General features: G+C 35.8%; 1 pseudogene; it reads left to right on the forward strand.

The window, feature by feature from the left end:
* LOC122754783 overlaps positions 1-16,305 on the forward strand; it is a 36,635-nt pseudogene extending 20,330 nt beyond the window's left edge.
* Positions 16,306-19,813: the final 3,508 nt, after the last annotated feature.

Here is a 19,813-nt window from a genome sequence, read left to right on the forward strand (position 1 = left end):
CACCCATAGGACAGACGCAACCAGACCTGCCGATCCCAGGACACAGCTAGCAGGGCCAAGGCAGAGATAAATCCACAAGCCATGGAGGATCTTGGGTAGAAAGCCAGTGACAAAGCCACCATACCCCAGCACAAGAAGCTTGAAACAGGGACCCTGGTACCCCAAATCAGACTTCAACTTTATTTGTTTTGTTTGTTTGTTTGTTTTTTGTTTGTTTTGTTTGTTTTTGTGAGGCAATTGGGGTTAAGTGACTTGCCCAAGGTCACACAGCTAGTAAATGTCAAGTGTCTAAGGCTGGATTTGAACTCAGGTCCCCCTGACTCCAGGGCTGGTACTCTATCCACTGTGCCACCTAGCTGCCCCCAGACCTCAACTTAAAAAAAAAAAGCTGCAGTATGAGTAAGAAACGAAAAAGAGCTGAGAGCTTCTGTATCAACAGTGAAGAGGCAAACACAAACTCAAATGAGGACAATACTCCAAATTGCTTACATGTGAAGCCTCAAGAGGGAAGATGAATTGGTCTCAAGAACAAAAAGCCTTCTTGGAAGAGCTCAAAAAGGACTTTAAAAATCAATTGAGAGAAATGGGGAGAGAAATGCAAGCAACACAAGAAAATTATGAAAAAAAGAATCAGCGGCTTGGAAAAGGAAGCACAAAGATTGCCAGAAGAAAACAATTCCTTAAAAAATTCACTTGGCCAAATGGAAAAAAAAGGTGTATAATCTCACTGAAGAAAATAATGCCTTAAAAATTCATTTGGCCAAATGGGGGGAAAAAAAGGTGCATAATCTCACTGAAGAAAACAATGCATTAAAAATTAAAATTGGACAGTTGGAAGGTAATGAATCCATGAGATACCAGGAATCAGTCAAGCAGAATCAAAAGAATGAATAGAAGAAAATGTGAAATACTTCATTGGAAAGACAACTTACCTGGAAAACAGATCCAGGAGAGACAATTTGAAAATCACTGGACTTCCTGAAAGCCATGATCAGAAAAAGAGTTTAGACACCATATTCCAGGAAATTATCAAGGAGAACTGCCCTTATATTATAGAATCAGAGGATAAGTTCATCATTGAAAGAATCCACTGATTCCAACCTCCTGAAAAAGAACCCAAAAGGAAAAATCTAAGGAATATTGTAGCCAAATTCCAGAATTATCAGGGGAAGGAGAAAATACTCTAAGCAGCCAGAAAGAACCAATTTAAGTATGGAGCCACAGTTATTATTGCTCAGGGACTGGCAGCTTCAACATTAAAGGATTGCAATGCTTGGAATATGATATTCCAGAAAGAAAAGGAGCTTGGATTGTAGCCAAGAATCTATTACCCAGCAAAACCGATCATTCTCTTTCAGGGGAAAAGATGGACATTTAATGACATTGGAGACTTTCAATCTTTCCTGACAAAAAGACCAGAACTGAATAGAAAATTTGATCTTAACATAAAATACTCAAGAGAAGTTTAAAAAGGTAAACAGGGGGAAAAAGTTACTCAAAAACATTAAACTGTTTACATCCCTACACAGGAAGATAATACTTATAACTCATGAGAACAGTATATGTATTTGGGCAGACAGAAGGGTTATACACAGACAGTATAGATAAAAACTACGTTTGATGTGGTGATATCAAGAAAATTAAGGGCTTAAAAAGAGAATTTATGGGGAGAAGAGGAAAGGGGAGGTGGAATGAGGTGAATTACATCATGTGAAGAGGTGAAAAAAACCTATCACAATGGAGGGAAAGGAGGGAAGGGTGAACATTGTTTCAACCCTATTCTCACTAGATTTGATTCAAAGAGGGAATATCATATACAATCATTTGATTAAAGTAACTTAGTTTAATTTTTATGGAAATAAAAGGGTAAGGTGAAAGGGGGGAATGATAGAAGGGAGGGCAAAAGCAGAGGAGAAAAGGGTAAAGAAAAGGGAGGGCAGATTAGGGAAGGAAGGGGTGAGAAGTAAGATGTTGGAGAGGAGGAATAGGGTGAAAGAAGGGGGAAAGTACAAAAGGGGGTAAATAGAATGGAGAGGAAAAGAAAGTAATAATAATTATAGGGGCAGCTAGGTGGCACAGTGGATAGAGCACCAGCCCTGGATTCAGGAGGACCCGAGTTCAAATCTGGCCTCAGACACTTATCACTTACTAGCTGTGTGACCCTAGGCAAGTCACTTAACCCCAATTGCCTCAACAACAACAAAAAAATAATAATAATAATTGAAAATGTGAATGGGATGAACTCTGCCATAAAACAGAAGCGAATTGCAGAGTGGATTAAAAAACAGAATCCTACAATATGCTGTTTACAAGAAACACATTTGAAGCAGAGAAATACCCACAGAGTAAAGGTAAAAGGCTGGGGCAGAATATATTATGCTTCAGCTAAAGTAAAACAAACAGGGATAGCAATCCTTATCTCAGACAAAACACAGGCAAAAGTAGATCTCATTAAATGAAATAAGGAAGGAAACCACATCTTGCTAAAAGGTACTATAAATAATGAAGTGATATCAATATTGAACATGTATGCACCAAGTGGTATAGCATCCAAGTTCTTAGAGAAGTTAAATGAGTTACAAGAGGAAATAGACAGTAATACTATACTAGTGGGGTATCTGAATCTTCCCCTCTCAGAATTAGATAAATCTAGCCAGAAAATAAATAAGAAAGAATGAAAGAAGTGAATAGAATATTAGAAAAGTTAGACATGATATATGTCTGGAGAAAACTGAATGGGGATAGAAAGGATTATTTGTTTTTATCAGCAATACATGGCACATTTTCCAAAATTGACCATTTATTCAGGCACAAAAACATCATAGTCAAATGTAGAAAGGCAGAAATAGTAAAATCATCCTTCCCAGATCATGATGCAATAAAAATTACATGAAATAAAGAACCAGGGAAAGGTAGACTGAGAATCAATTGGAAACTAAATAATTTCATTCTAAAGAATGAGTGGATCAAACAACAAATCATAGAAACAATCAATTTTATTCAAGAGAATGACAATAATGAGACAACATACAAAAATTTATGGCATACAGCCAAAGCAGTGCTTAGGGAAATTTTATCCCTCTAACTGCTTACATGAATAAAAAAGAGAAAGAGGAGATCAATGAATGGGGCATGAAACTTAAAAAGCTAGAAAAAGAACAAATTAGAAATCCCCACTAAAATACTAAATTAGAAATCCTGAAAATTCAAGGAGAAATTAATAAAATTGAAAGGAAGAAAACTATAGAATTAATCAATAAAACTAAGAGCTCATTTTATGAGTAAAACAATAAAATAGGCAATCCACTGATTAATTTGATTAGAAAAAAGAAAGAAGAAAACCAAATTACCAGTACCAAAAATGAAAGGGGTGATTCTACCACCAATGAAGTGGAAATTAAAGCAATAATTAGGAACTATTTTGCCCAACTGTATGCCAATGAATTTGACATTCTAAATGTACTGGATAAATATTTACAAAAATACAAACTGCCCAGGTTAACTGAAGAGGAAATAAAATCCTTAAATAATCCCATATTAGAAAAATAAAAAATCCCCAGTGCCAGATGGGTTTACAGGTGAATTCTACCAAACATTTAAAGAACAATTAATTCCAGTATTATACAAATTATTTAGAAAATAGAGTGGAGGATTAATGGAATAGGCTAGGCACAGGAGACACAGTAGTAAATGACATTAGTTATGTACTATTTGATAAACCCAAAGACTCCAGCTTCTGGCATAGGAATTCAGTATTTGACAAAAACTGCTGGGAAAACTGGAAGATAGTATGGCAGAAATTAGGCATAGACCAACATCTTACACCTTATACTAAAATAAGTTCAAATTGGTACATGATTTACACATGAGGTTACAGTATAGATAAATTAGGAGAAGAAGGGATAGTTTACCCTTCAGATCTTTGGAAAGGTGAACAGTTTATGACCAAACAAGAGATAGAGAATATTATGAAATGCAAAATGGATGATTTTGATTACATTAAATTAAAAAAGTTTTGTACAAACAGAAGCAATGCATCCAAAATTAGAAGGGAGGCAGAAAGCTGGGAAACAATTTTTATGGCCAGTACTTCTGATAAAGGCCTCATTTCTAAAATATATAGGGAATTAAATCAAATTTATAAGAATCCAAGTCATTCCCCAATTGAGAAATGGTCAAAGGATATGAACAGGCAGTTTTTTGATGAAGAAATCAAAGCTATCTATTCCCATAAGAAAAATTGTTCTAAATCGCTATTGATTAGAGATGCAAATTAAAACAACTCTGAGGTACCACCTGACACCTATCAGATTGGCTAAAATGACAAAAAAGGAAAATAATAAATGTTGGAGAGCTGTGGAAAAATTGGAACACTAATGCATTGTTGGTTGAGCTGTGAACTGATCCAACCATTTTGGAGATCAATTTGGAATTATTCCCAAAGAGCTCTAAAGCTGTGCATACCCTTTCCCCCAGCAATACCACTTTTGGGTCTTTTTCCCAAAGAGATCATGGAAAAGGGAAAAAGACCTACATGTACAAAAATATTTATAGCTGCTCTTTTTGTGGTGGAAAGGAATTCGAAGTTGAGGGGATATCCATCAATTGGGGAATGGCTGGACAAATTGTGATATATGAATGTATTAGAATACTATTGTGCTGTAAGAAAAGATGAGCAGGAGTTCAGAGAAACCTGGAGGGACTTGCATGGGCTGATGATGAGTGAGATGTGCAGAATCAGGAGAACATTATGCATAGTATCACCAACATTGTGTGTTGATCAACTGTGATAGACTAGATTCTTCTCACTAATCCAACTGTACAAGAAAGTTCCAAAGGACTCATGATGGGAAAGGCTCTTCAAATCCAGAAAAAAAAAGGAACTGTGGAATATGGACCCTGATTGGACCATACTATTTCTTTTGTTCTTGGTGCTGTTTTTCTTTTTTGAGGATTTTTCTTTTGGCTCTGATTCTTCTCGTATAACATGACTAATGCAGAAATATGTTTAATGTTATATGTATGTATATATATATATATATATATATTAAACCTATATCAGATTACCTGCTGTCTAGGGGAGGGTGGGAGGGAGGGGAGCGAGGGAGAAAAATTTGAAATTTGAAATCTTATCTAAACAATATTCAAAACTTAAATTAATTAATTAATTAATTAAAAAAAAAAAACAGAAGAAAGCTAGATCAAGTAACCTTTGCAGTTATACTTGGGAAAGAATTCTTAAACAAATAATAGAACAATCATAAAAGTTAAAATATATACTTTTAGGGGCAGCTAGATGGCACAGTGGATAGAGCACCGGCCCTGGAGTCAGGAGAACCTGAGTTCAAATACGGCCTCAGACACTTAACACTTACTAGCTGTGTGACCCTGGGCAAGTCACTTAACCCCAATTGCCTCACTAAAAATAAAAAAAATATATATATATACTTTTGATCACATGAAATTCAGAAGTACATGCTCAATAAAAATCAATGGAATAATGTGTCCAAAATTGGGGGAAAAAAAGTAAATCAAGTATCCCTGAAAAGGTTCTGACATCCATATCAAACTATCACACATATATAAGATCAAATGTCATCGCCAGTGAATGATACCAAAGAACATGAATAGTATTCAAAAACAGAATTTCAAATTATTAGCAACCATATGAAATATTGATCCAAATCACTAATAATGGGAGAAATAAAAATAAAACTATCCCAGGCTTTCATCTTGAGTATTGGCAAAGATGATAAAAAATAAGAAAAGTAATTGTTGGAGTTGTGGAAAGAACAGTATACTAACACTGTTGGCAGAGCTCTGAGTTGATCCAATCATTATAGAAAGTAGTCTGGAATTTTGTTTAGAAAGTGACTGAAAATAATTCAGAAAGTTAAGAAAATTTAAGGTTAACTGGATGATGTATTTTTTCATTTATTGACCTATAGATTCTATTGCTTGATATATATGCTAATTATAAAAAGGTCCAATGCTTCAAATATTTATGATGTCTCCTTTAGTATTAACATAGAATGATTAAACAAATTATGGGGCATATACAAACACATAGCTACATATATACACCGACACATCTATCCATCCATATATATATATATACATATATATATATATATATATCCATCCATCTATCTATCTATCTATCTATCTATCTATCTATCTATCAGAATAATCAGAATCAGAAAACATTTTCATTAGGTGACAGATAAATATACCTGGACATAATAATGTGTAAGATGTGTCCACTCCTATGGGTGAAAAGGATAGAGCTTAAAGGGTTACAACAGGTCAAAGAAGCTGATAATTTGAAGGCCATAAGGTTATAATGACCATTAATATGTATAGTGTAGGAGCAGCTAGATGATGCAGAGGATAAAACATTGGGCCTGGAGTCAGGAGGACCTGAGTTCAAATCTAGTCTCAAACACTTGACCCCAGCTGTGTAACCCTGGGCAAGTCAATTAACCCCAATTTCCTCACCAATATATGTGTGTGTATATCTCCAAAATACACATATGTATGTATGTATATGTATACATACACATATATCCAGTCATCAAGCTACATCAAGTAATGTTCACAATTATTAAATGGAAGGTAATATTTTATACCAGGAATGTCCTAAAGGATTATAGATACCAATGTTGAGGATCAAGTCAGACTAGATATTGTGATTTTCAAAAGGAGAATTAAAGACATAAAAAGAATAAGCATTTATTAGTGTCTGGGACCATGAAATCAGGAGCAGTCAGTATTAGATGGCAAACTATGGCCACAACAACCATGATAGGTGTCATGAGACTAGGTATACATTTATATATAAAAGGAGATAAAGTTATATCAGTCATGACTAAAATCCAATTAAATACCAGTATTAAATATTAAATATTACCAACTCTGATGAATATAGACTAGATATTACATAGAAGTATTTTGGCTTTTATTTCAATTTTTCCACTCTAAAGCCTCTATTTCCCCTTTTATTCTAATTGAAAAGTGTAAAAAGGATTAAGCTAAAGATTTGCATTGAAATAACATGCTTATTAGGTATTATCTACATTGGTCCTTTTAATTTACCTTTCTGAAATTCAGCTTTATTACAAATGTATGTAATTAAAAATATTCTAGTTATGATCAACTGATGAGTAGAATAAAAATGGAAACCCACAGGCAGCTAGATGGTGCAGTGGTTAAAGAGCCGGCCCTGGATTCAGGAGTACTTGAGTTCAAATCCGGCCTCAGACACTTGACACTTACTAGCTGTGTGACCCTGGGCAAGTCACTTAACCCCCATTGCCCTGCTTAATAAAAAAAAATAATAATAAAATAAAAAAAATGGAAACCCACAAGAGTTGAGAATGAATTTGGGAGAATGTCATGTTAGAAAAGTCATAACATGTACATTGAAGTCACTGATAGAATTATCATCACTCCCTGCAAACATGAATATGCATATCCATAACTATTCTGTTTGAGTATTAGCAGATACCTATAAATGTGAGGAACAAGAGCTCTACTTCTGCTGAAAAGAAACTAGGGTTTCAGAAATGTTAGAATGATGATTTTAGCCTGGTATATGAATCATATGCTTAAGAGTCTCAACTAATTTATCCAAGTTTTCAGATACTTTATGCAATAATATCTAAGTAATTAACCCCTTTCAGGGCAACTCAGTTGTTTTCTCCTAATTATGCAATTGTTGATGTTCTTGAATTGGGTTCTCCAGTGATTCTCTTCAGCAAACAGCACTATGAGAGTAATTAGCATATTTAGAACTGCTGTAAACATCTGTGCAGTCTTATAACTGCCAATTAAAATGTAGATCCAGATGTCCTGAAGAAGGAACCACAGCCTTGTTAGTTCACATGGGTTGGATATGTGGATGTTGTGTTGATATTAGACCATATCTCATTCAAATCTATACCAGGAATCTTTCAACTCAACAGAGATCATTATATATTACCATATCTCAATATCTTATTCAATTGATAATCAATTTTATTTTATCAATCATTACCACCATTTTCTCCTCAGTGAACTCACAGAGGTGCCACTTGAGGAGGCAATTCCATTTGACATCTTAATTGGTATCACTGAAAAGGAGGTCTGTGTGAGCCAGACAATAACATATCTATCCTTTCCCAAGGTTCAATCAACAAGTTGTCTACTAGTTTCTGAGAGTTAACTTGATCTCTTCACTATCTTTCAAATCAATCTCTTCCCCTCATACAAACTTATCACTCCTACTCTGCTTTCTCCTGGCTCACTCCTACTGACTCACTCTAGACATTCTTGCTTGGTAACCCTGACTCTGCACCCATTAGTGAACTACTTTACCCTCTGACTTCACATAGACAGGGTTGTATGTCCCCCGTGCCACTTTTTCAAAACCAAAATATTAAATAACAGGTTTCTTTTAATTAGCATACACATACAATTTTTCAATTATATGCAAAACAGTTTTAAACATTCATTAAAAAAACAAACACTGAGTTCCAAGTTCTCTTCCTCCATCCCTTCCCACTCTGTTGCTTGAGAGGGCAAGCACCTTGATATAGGATATACAATGTTCTCCTAGTTCTGCTCACTTCACTTTGCATCAGTTCATCTAAGTCTTTCCAGCTTTTTCTGAAAGCATCCTGCTCATGATTTCTTTGGCATCATGGCTGATATGGTCATGCAAAACATTTCATATGAGGGATGTTCTGAAAGAAAACATTAGCCAAAATAAAAAAAATACAAGAAAAACAAAGTTAAAAAATTATGATTTAGTCTACATTCAAGCTTTATCAGTTCTTTCTCAGGAGGTGGATAGCATTTTTCATCATAAGTCCTTCAAAATTGTCTTGGATCATAATATTGATCAGACTAGCTATCATTCACAATTGATCATCATACAATATTGCTGTTACTATGTATAGTGGTCTCCTGGTTCTGGCATTTCACTTTTCATCAGTTCATGTCAGTCTTTCCAGGTTTCTTTCTGAAAGATTTTGCTCATCATTTCTTATAGCACAGTAGTATTCCAGTACAATCATATACCACATCTTGTCCAGTTATTATCCAATTGATAGACATCCCCTCAGTTACCAATTTTTTCCCATCACAAAAGAGCTACCATAAATACTTTTGTATAAATAGGTTCTTTTCCTTCTTAAAACATATTTTTGGAATACAGACATATGAGTACAGCTATTACTAGGTCAAAGGGTATTCATGGTTTTATAGCCCTTTAGGCATAGTTCCAAATTGCTCTGAAACGGCTAAATAAATTTGCAATTCCACCAAGAATACATTAGCGTTTCAATTTTCCCATACCCCTTCAAACAATTGCCATTTTTCTTTTCTGTCATATTGGCCAATCTCATAGGTATGAAGTGGCATCTCAGAGTTGTTTTAATTTTCATTTCTCTAATCAATAGTGATTTAGATCATTTTTTCATATGACTATAGATAGCCTTGATTTTTTCTTGAAAACTGCTTGTTCATATTCTTTGACCAATTATCAATCAAGGGATGACTTGTATTCTTATAAATTTGACTCAGTTCTCTATATATTTAAGAAATTAGGCTTTTGTCAGAGAAACTTGATGCAATGATCCCCCCCCCCCCAGTTTTCTGCTTTCCTTCTTTTTAAAATAGTATTTTGTTTTACTTTTCCCAATTACATATAAAGATATTTTTCAACATTCATTTTTTTTAAATTTTGAGTTTCAAATTTTTCTCCCTCCTTCCCTTACCACCTACCATGAAGCTAGCAAGGAATCTGATATAGTTTATACAGTACAATCAAGTTCATGTTTAACATGATTTAACATTTCCACCTTAGTCAAATTGTGTGAGAAGAATCAGAAACTACATCAACAAAGTGAAATAGTATGCTTTAATCTGCTTTCAGATTCCATAGTTCTTTTTTTATGAATGTGCAGAGCATTTTCCATCATGAGCCTTTTGGAATTGTCTTGGATCATTGCATTGCTGAGAGGAGCCAAGTCTATTTCAGTTGATCATCACACAATGTTGCTGTTACTGTGTACAATGTCCTCTTGGTTCTGCTCATTTCACTCAGCATCAGTCCACTTAAGTCTTTCCAGGTTCTTCTGAAATCTGCCTGCTTATCATTTCTTACAGCACAATAGTATTCTATTTCATATACCACAACTTATTTAGCCATTCCCTGATTGATGGGTATATCCTCAATTTCCAAATCTTTGACAGCACAAAAAAAGCAGTTATGAATATCTTTTGTAATGTGGGTCCTTTTCCCTTTTTAATAATCTCTTTGAGATATAGACATAATTGTGGTATTATTGGGTCAAAGAGTATTCACACTTATCACATTTTGGGCATAGTTACAAATTGTCCTCCAGAATGGTTGGATCACTTCACAACTTCATCAACAAAGTTATTAGTGTTCTGATCTTCTAACATCTTCTCCAACATTTATCATTTCCATTTTTTGTCATATTAGCCAAATTAATAGGTGTTAGGTTATACCTCAGAATATTTTTGATTTGCATTTTTTTGAATGAGAACATTTTTTCTTATGGCTATAGATAGCTTTAATTTCTTCATCTGAAAACGATGTATTCATATCTTTTGGCCATTTCTCAATTGAGGAATGACTTTTATTCTTATAAATTTGATCCAATTCTCCATATATTTGAGAAATGTGGCCATTTTCAGAAACACTAGCTGTAAAAATTATTTCCCAGCTTTCTTCTTTCCTTCTAATCTTGGTTGCATTAGTTTTGCTTGTGCAAAATCTTTTTTTCTGTAACGTAATCAAAACGATCCATTTTGCATTTCATAATGTTTTTTATCTCATCTTTGATTATAAATTCTTCTGATCTCCATGTATCTGACAAGGAAACTATTATTTCTTCTTCTAATTTGCCTATGGATTCACCATTTATCCCTACGTCATGTACCCACTTTGACTTTACTTTGGTATATGGTGTAAGTTTTTGGTTTGTCCCTACTTTCTGCCATACTATCTTCCAGTTTTCCCAGCAGTTTTTGTCAAATAGTGACTTCTCCCAGAAGTTGGAGTGTTTGGGTTTATCAAACAGTAGATTACTATATTCATTTACTTCTGTGTTTTGTGTTCCTAACAAATGGTTTTGATGGTTGCTGTTTTACAATATGGTTTTAGATCTGGTACAGCTAGACTACCTTCCTTTGCATTTTTCTTTCACTAATTCCCTTGATATTTTTCACCTTTTTTTCTTCCAGATGAATTTTGTTATTATTTATTACTAGTTCTATAAAGTAATTTTGGTAGTCTGAATGATGTGGCACTGAATGAGTAAATTAAATTATGTAGAATTCTCATATGTATTATATTAACTTAGCCTACTCATGAACAATTGATATTTTTCCATTTGTTTATGTCTGACTTTATTTGTGTGAAAAGTGTTTTGTAATTGTGTTCATTTAGGTCTTGGGTTTGCTTTGGCAAGTAAGTTCCCAAATATTTTATATTGTCTACAGTTATTTTAAATGGATTTTCTTTATCTATCTGTTGCTTCTGGACTTTGGTGATCATATATAGAAATACTAATGATTTATATGGGTTATTTTATATCCTGCAACTTTGCTAAATTGTTAATTGTTTCAAGTAGATTTTTAGTTGATTTTTTTTAAGGATTTTCTAAGTATACCATCATATTATCTGCAGAGAATGATAGATTTGTTTCCTCCTTTCCTATTCTAATTCCTTTAATTTATTTTTCTTCTCTTTGTTAAAGCTAACATTTCTAGTACAATACTGAATAATAGTGGTGATAATATACATCCTTGTTTCACCCATAATCTTATTAGTAATGTTTCTAACTTATTGCTCTTACATATCATGATTGATGATGGTTTTAGCTAAATACTTCTTATCATTTTAAGGAAAGCTACATTTATTACTATTGTAGGGACCAATTTTTAATTGGGGAGTGTTAGCTAGGCGACTTGCCGCAATATTGGGGCAGGGAAGGAGACTGACAGCCTCGCTCAAAACAAAGCAGGGTTTATTTAATAAGAACAAACTTAAAAAACCTCAAAGAGAATCAGTAGGATTAAGGGAAAGGAAATAAAATGGAGAAAGGGAAATAATACAACCTGAATAACAACACAACCCAGGAATCAGTTGAGAACACACAGAAGCATCCTGTTGCCTTCCAGCTTCAAGCTGGAAAGGTGAAAAACCTCCCTTCTTCCCAGCAGATGCCAGGCTGACCACACATAGCCCCAAGCCAATTGGCTGGCAGCTCTGACTGAGAGTCACATGACTGCCCTCACTGGGCTTCCAGTCATTATAATTTTGCAAGGCCCATGCAGGTGTCAGCAAGTGGTAATGACATGAAGTGCCAGCGCCATGGCGATGGCTACAACCATTGAGTGGAGCACTGTGCCATTTGCTGAGGCACTGGCCTCAGCCCCAGGCCAGTGCTTGTGCCAGGGTTTTGAAAATTCTAGCCAAAAGATGGGGTCACAAAAACTTCAAATAACAATTAATTCTATACACTATGATCTCTATGATTTTTGGTAGCAACAAGTGCTGTATTTTGTCAAAAGCTTTCTCTGCAACTATTGAGATAATTATATGATTTTGATTAGTTTTACTATTAATGTCATCAGTTATGTTGATGGTTTTCCTAATATTGAATCAGCTCTATATTTCTGGCATAAATTCCACATATCATAGTGAATTATTCTGTGATAAATTGCTGTAATCTCTTTGCTAATATTTTATTTTAAAATTTTGCATCAATATTCATTAGGCAAATTGGTCTATTATTTTCTTTCTCTATTTTGGTTTTCCTAATTTAGGTATCAACATTATATTTGTCTAATAAAAAGGATTTGATAGTATTCCTTTTTCACCTATTTTCTCAAATAGTTTACATAGTATTGGAATTAATTTTTCTTTTAATATTTGGTGGAATTCACTTGTAAATCCATCTGGCCCTGGAGATTTTTTCTAAGGGAGGTCATTGATGATTTGTTCAATTTCTTTTTCTAAAATGAGGTTATTAAAATATTTGACTTCCTCTTTTGTTAATCTGGACAATTTATATTTTTGTACCTATTCATTCATTTCATTTAGATTGTCAGATTTATGGGCATAGAGTTGGGCAAAATAGCTCCTAATTCTTGCTTTAATTTCCTCATAATTGGTAGTACATTCATCCCTTTCATTTTTGTTACTGATAATTTGGTTTTCTTCTTTATTTCTTAGAAGTCAAATTAGCCAAAGGTTTATTTGTTTAATTTTTTTCATAAAACCAGCTCCTAGTTTTATTTATTCATTAAATAGTTTTCTTACTTTCAATCTTATTAATCTCTCCTTTGATTTTCAGAATTTCTAATTTGTTTTTAAATTGGGTAGTTTTATTTTTTCTTTTTCTAGCTTTGTAGTAGCATTCTCAATTAATGTATCCCCTATTTATTTATTTAATTCATGCAGGCATTTAGAGACAGAGAATTTTCCTTAACAATTACTTTGGCTACATCTAGTAAGTTTTGGTATGTTATCTTATTATTGACATTTTCTAGGATGAAGTTATTGTTTCTATGATTTGCTGCTTGAACCACTCATTCTTTACAATGAGATTATTTAGTTTACCATTCATTTTTGGTCTATCTTTCCATGGCTCTTTATTACACATAATTTTAATTTCATAATTATCTCAAAATGCTGCATTTATTAATTCTGGTTTTCTGCATTTGACTGCAAACTTTTAATGCTCTAATACATGGTAAATTTCTGTTTAGGTGTCATGTACTACTGAGAAAAGGGTAGATTCCTTTCTATCCCCATTCCCTTTTCTCAACAAGTCTATCATGTTTATTTTTTCTGAAATTCTATTCTCCTCCTTAACTTCTTTCTTAGTAATATTGTGGTTAGATTTATCTAGTTCTGAGAAGGGCATGTTGAGTTCCCTCACTAGGATAGTTTTGCTTTCTATTTCTTCCTGTAACTCACTTAACTTCTTCTCTAAGAATCTTGATGCCATACCACTGGGTGCATGTTTAGTATTGACATTTCTTCACTGTCTTTACTACCTTTTATTTTAAACATTTTTTTGAAAATGTTTCATTCTCTATCTTTTCATCATCAGTTATTTTTTCTGTTTAGATTTTTATTCTCCAAATTACATAGAAAATCAAATTTTGACACCATTTTTTTAAACTTTGTGTACTAATTTCTCTTTCTCCCTCCCTTCCCACCCCTCACCCCAAGAACTAAAGCAATTCAATGTAAGTTATACATGAGTAGTTAGTCATGGAAAACATCTCTCCATTAGATAGGTTGTGAGAGAAAACAGATAAAAACAAGACTTCAGACTAAGGAGTTGTCAAAAACATGTGTTTCAGTCTGTTTTCAGATACCATGAGTTCTTTCTCTGTAGGTTTATTGCTATTTTCATAAGTCCTTCAGAGTTATTTTGGATCATTGCCTTGCTGAAAATAACCATGTGCTTCCCAGTAGATCATCTTACAGTATTGTGGTATATTACTGTATACAGTAAATTTCTCTCTGCTTCAGTTCATATGGGTCTTTCCAGGTTTTTCTGATAGTATCCTGTTCATCATAACTTTTATATAGTACCTTAAACTTGACAAAGAATTTTCTTCCCAATAGCCCAGCAGAAGAGGTACCATAAGTTTTGCCATTGTAGTCAATCATCACAACTATTTCTCTCCATCCAATTCCCTTGCAATGATAATTTACTCTATTTTCTATCTTATTTGGCCCTATTCCTCCTGAAAAGTGTTTTGCTGCTGACTGCCTCCTCTCCCACTCTACCCTCCCTTCATTCACCCTTTCCCTCCTCATCCTCTTCCCCTCCTCCTTTCCTGTAGGGTTAAATAGATTACTCCTCCCAATTGGGTGTGTATGTTATTCCCTCCTTGAGCCCACTCTGATTAGGTTAAGGTCTTTGAGCTCATTCTGATTACTAAATTATTTTTCTTCCCTCTCTCCTCAACTCTCCCTATGAAATCAAGCAATTCAATATATGTCATACATGTGCTGTTATGCAGAACATCTTCACCCTCCTTGAAAGTGTTTTGCTTTTTACAGCTCCCTCCTCCAAACTTCCCTTCCCTCCTTCCTCTCTCCCCCTGCCCTTATCTCCTTTCCCTCCCACTTTTCCACAGGGCAAAAATATATTACTATACCCACTTGAGTATGTATGTTATCCCCTCTTTAAGACAATTCTGATGATAGTAAGGTTCACTCACTGCCCTATTCCTTCCCTGTCTTCCCCTCCCCTCCGTAAGCTTTTTTCTTGTTTCCTTCATGTGAGCTACCTTTCCCCAGTCCATCTCTCCCCTTCTCCCTCCCCCAGTCTATTCCTCCTACCCCTCAATCCTATTTTAAAGATGTCATTATGGGTTAGCTAGGTGGCACAATAGACAAAGCACCAGCCCTGGACCCAGGAGGCCTCAAGCCCAATTGTGGCCCCAGATATAAGACATCCCACCCTGTTTTCCCCACAAAGGACAAGGATAAACAACAACAACAAAAAATAATGCTTTACAGATATCATCCCTTTATATTCAGTTCAGACATGTGTCCTCTGTGTATTCCTTACTGAGAAAGTTCTTATGAGTTAGAAGTATTATCTTCTCATGTAAGAATGTAAAGAGTTCTTTTTTCCTCAGGCGGCGTCCACCGTGGCTGAAGGGCAGGTCCTGGTGATCGATGGGAGGGGCCATCTTGTGGGCCGCTTGGCGGCCATTGTGGTCAAACAAGTCCTCCTAGGGTGGAAGGTGGTCATGGTTCTCTGCAAAGGCATCAACATCTCAGGAAACTTCTACTGCAACAAGCTGAAATACCTGGCCTTCCTCTGAAAGCAAATGAACAGAAACCCTTCAAGAGGCCCTTATCACTTCAGAGCCCCCAGCCGCATTTTCTGGAGGACTGTTAGAGGGATGCTTCCCCACAAGACCAAGTGTGGTCAGGCTGCCTGGGAACACCTTAAGGTGTTCTATGGCATTCCCCCACCCTATGACAAGCAGAAACGAATGGTTGTCCCAGCTGCTCTCAAAGTTGTCAGACTGAAGCCAACTAGAAAGTTTGCTTATCTGGGGTGCCTGGCCTATGAGGTTGGCTGGAAGTATCAGGCAGTGACTGCCACTTTGGAAGAGAAGAGGAAGGAGAAAGTTAAGATTCATTATAGAAAGAAAAAGAAGCTCATGAAACTGCACAAGCAATCTGAGAAGAATGTGGAAGGCAAAATACACAAATACACAAAGGTACTGAAGAAACACGGGCTGCTGGTATGAGTCCAATAAAGTCTATCCTCTATGGCAACTGGACTTCTGGCTCCTCCTTCTGTTGCCTCATGCCAGGGCTTCCATCAGGGGAGAGAGCCCTCTGGGGCACCCCCACATAGCAAGCAGGGCTTGGAAGGACATTCAGTGCTTTTAGGCATGTCCTTAACTGAGGAAGGAAGGATGACTGTCCTAAGGTGGGATGTCTGCCTGCCTCTAGGAAGAATGGTTTCCCTTCCTGGGGTTAAGTGGATCATGGGAACTTAGAGAGGGGCCTAGATTAGAGCTGTGACTCCATCCCACCTTGGAAGGGGGTGGGAGGGGGAGGGCATGTGGTACTCAAATATCTTCAAGGACAGAGCTTAGTCTCTGTACTGCATTGTAGCCACAGCCTGGGTGCTTAATAAATAAAATGTTGAATCTTAAAAAAAAATGTAAACAGTTTAAACTTTTAATGTCCCTCATGATTTCTTTTTCCTGTTTACATTTTTATGCTTCTCCAGGATCATGTCTTTGAAAGTCAAATTTTCTAATCAGTTTAGTTATTTTCATCACAATGCCTGAAAGTCCTCTTTTTCATTGAAATCCCATTTTTTTCCTCTGAAAGATTATAATCAGTTTTGCTGGGTACATGATTTTTGGCTGTAGTCCCAGTTCCTTTGCCCTGTGGAATATCATACTTCATGCTCTCCAGTCCTTTAACATAGATGCGGCTAGATCTTGTTTTAGCCTTATGGGACCTCCACAGTATTTGAATTCCTTTTTTCTAGCTGCTTGCAATAACTTCTCCTTGACCTGGGAGCTCTGGAATTTGGCTATAATATTCCTGGAATTGTTCCTTTTGGAATCTCTTTCTGGAGGTGATTGGTGGATTCTTTCAATTTCTATTTTGCCTTCCACTTCTAGAATATCAGGGCAATTTTCCCTTATAATTTCTTGGAAGATGATGTCTAGACTCTTGTTTTGGTCCTGGTTTTCAGGTAGCCCAATGATTTTCAAATGATCTCTCCTAGATTTATCTTCCAGGTCAGCTGTTTTTCCAAGGAGATATTTCATATTGCTCTCTATTTTTTCATTCAGTTTGATTTGTTTTACTGTGTCTTGGTTTCTTATAAAGTCACTATCTTCCATTTGTTCAATCCTAATTCTTAGGCAATTCTTTTCTTCAGATAGCTTTTTTTAGCTCCTTTTCCATTTGACTTTTCAAGCTCTTGACTTTTTTCTCATGAATTTCTTGCATTACTCTCATTTTTCTTTCCATTCTTTCCTCCCTCTCTCTAAATCTTCCTTTTATCTCTGCTACTTTCTCTTCAAAGTCACTTTTGAGCACTTCCATGGCCTGAGACCAGTTCATATTTTTCTTGGAAACTTTGGATGTAGGGGCCCTGAGGTTGTTATCCTCATCTGAGGGTGCACCTTGATTTTCCTTTTCACTGAAGAAACTTTCTATTGTTCTCAACTTTCTTTGCTTGTTCATCTTGCAGTCTTTTTCTTGACTTTTAACTCCCCACTGGGGCTACACTGTCCCAAGCTTCAGAGGGTCCCAGGTATTTTGGCTTAACAGAGGCCAGGTTTTTCTCTCACCTGGCCTGTTCTCTGGTAAGAAGATAACTTCAAGCCAACTTACTAATTAACCAACCAGCAAAGCTTTCTGTGCTGTGGTTTTTTCAGCTTCAACAAGCTTGTGCCCCTCCCTCACCTGGGCCTCCCTTTGCTCCGGATTTCTTCCTGGTTCCTTGCTGGGCTGGGACAGCCAAATTCCTCCCTAGGTCCCACTGACACACCTGTACTTTCCCCCTTGTCATCCATTCAGTCCTCTCACCCTACAGCAATTTCAGTTCCAGAAGATGCTGGTGCTACAGCTGATTCAGAGTCCAGGAGGTAAATTCCTCTGGTGTGACATGCCTGGGGTCTCTATGGGTGGGATCAAAAGGTTGGACTTTACCAGCAGTCCAGCATGGCCTCCTTTAATCTTTCTATGGCTGGGAAATAATCTCAGCCCATACTTTTGTGGGGTTTTCTGCTCCAAGGGTTCTTTTATGGGTGTTTGTGGGGTACTTTTATCAGGAGCTCTGTGTGTTTAATGTCTTTCCTCCACCATCTTGGCTCCCTATGTTACCTTTTAGAAAGATGTGGTTTCATTTCTTATCTCTTTTACTTATATCTCTTTTTGCTTTTGCTTTGTCTGAGATCAGGATTGCTATGCCTGCTTTTTTTTTTTCTTTTTTACTTCAGTTGAAGCATAATATATTCTGCTCCATCCTTTTACCTTCACTCTCTGTGTAACTCTGTGCTTCAAATGTATTTCAAATGTTTGCAACATATAGTAGGATTTTTGTTTTTAATCTACTTTGCTATCCACTTCCATTTTATGGCAGAGTTCATCCCATTCACATTCCCAGTTATTATTATTATTATTATTAATATTAATATTATCTGTGTATTCCCCTAAATCCTATTTTTCCTATTGTTTGTATTTCTCTTTCTCCTTTCACCCTTTTCCTTCTCACCAGTGTTTCCTTCTTACCATCACCGCTCTAATATCCCCGCCTCCAATCAGCCCCACCTCCCTTTTATTTCCCCTTTTTCCTCCTACTTCTGCTCTTCCTTCTATTAGCACCCCTCATTTTTCTTTCTTCTTTCCCCTTTTACTTCCATATAGGGTAAGATAATTTTCTATACCTAACTGAATGTGTATGTTATTCCCTTTTTGAGCCAAAACACATGATAGTTAGTTTGAAATACTTACCCCTCCCTTCTTTCCCTCTATTGTAATTGGTCTTTTGTGCCTCTTCCTGTGATATGATTTATCTCCATTCTGCCTCCTCTTTCCTCTTCTCCTAGTATAATCCTTTTTGTCACCCCTTACATTTTTTAAATATATCATAACATTAAAATCAATTTATACCTACATGTTCTGTCTCTGTAAACCCCTTTTATCTGCTCTAATAGAGATACAGTTCTTAAGAATTATAAGTATTTTCTTCTCATTTAGGGATTATTAATACTTTATTCTTATTGAATAACATGTTTTTGTTTTTTTTCCCTGTTTTCCCTTTTTATGCTTCTCAAAGCTTGTATTTGAAGACTGAATTTTCTGTTCAGTTCTGGATTTAAGTTCAGTTTATGGAGTTCAGTTTAGTTTCTTCAAGAAAGTTTTAGAGTCCCCCTTTCTACTGAATGCCCATCATTTCCCCAGAAAGATTGTAATTATATTTGTTGGGTAGTTGATTCTTGGTTGCAATCCAAGCTCCTTTGACCCCCAGAATAACATATTCCTAGCTTTCTGATCCTTTATTATTGAATGTGCTGGGTCCTGCAATTCTGACTGTGGGTGCTTGATATTTAAATAGTTTCTTTCTGCCTGATTGCTCTATTTTCTTCTTTACCTGATAATTTTGGAATTTGACTATAATAGTCCTCGGAATTTTCCTTTTGGCAAATCTTACAGTAACTACTCACCCCCACCCGGTTCTCAGACAGTGGGGCAATGCTCCTTGATAATTTTCTGAAATATGCT

This window comes from Dromiciops gliroides, chromosome 4, assembly GCF_019393635.1.
Source record: "Dromiciops gliroides isolate mDroGli1 chromosome 4, mDroGli1.pri, whole genome shotgun sequence".
Taxonomy (NCBI): Eukaryota; Metazoa; Chordata; class Mammalia; order Microbiotheria; family Microbiotheriidae; genus Dromiciops; species Dromiciops gliroides.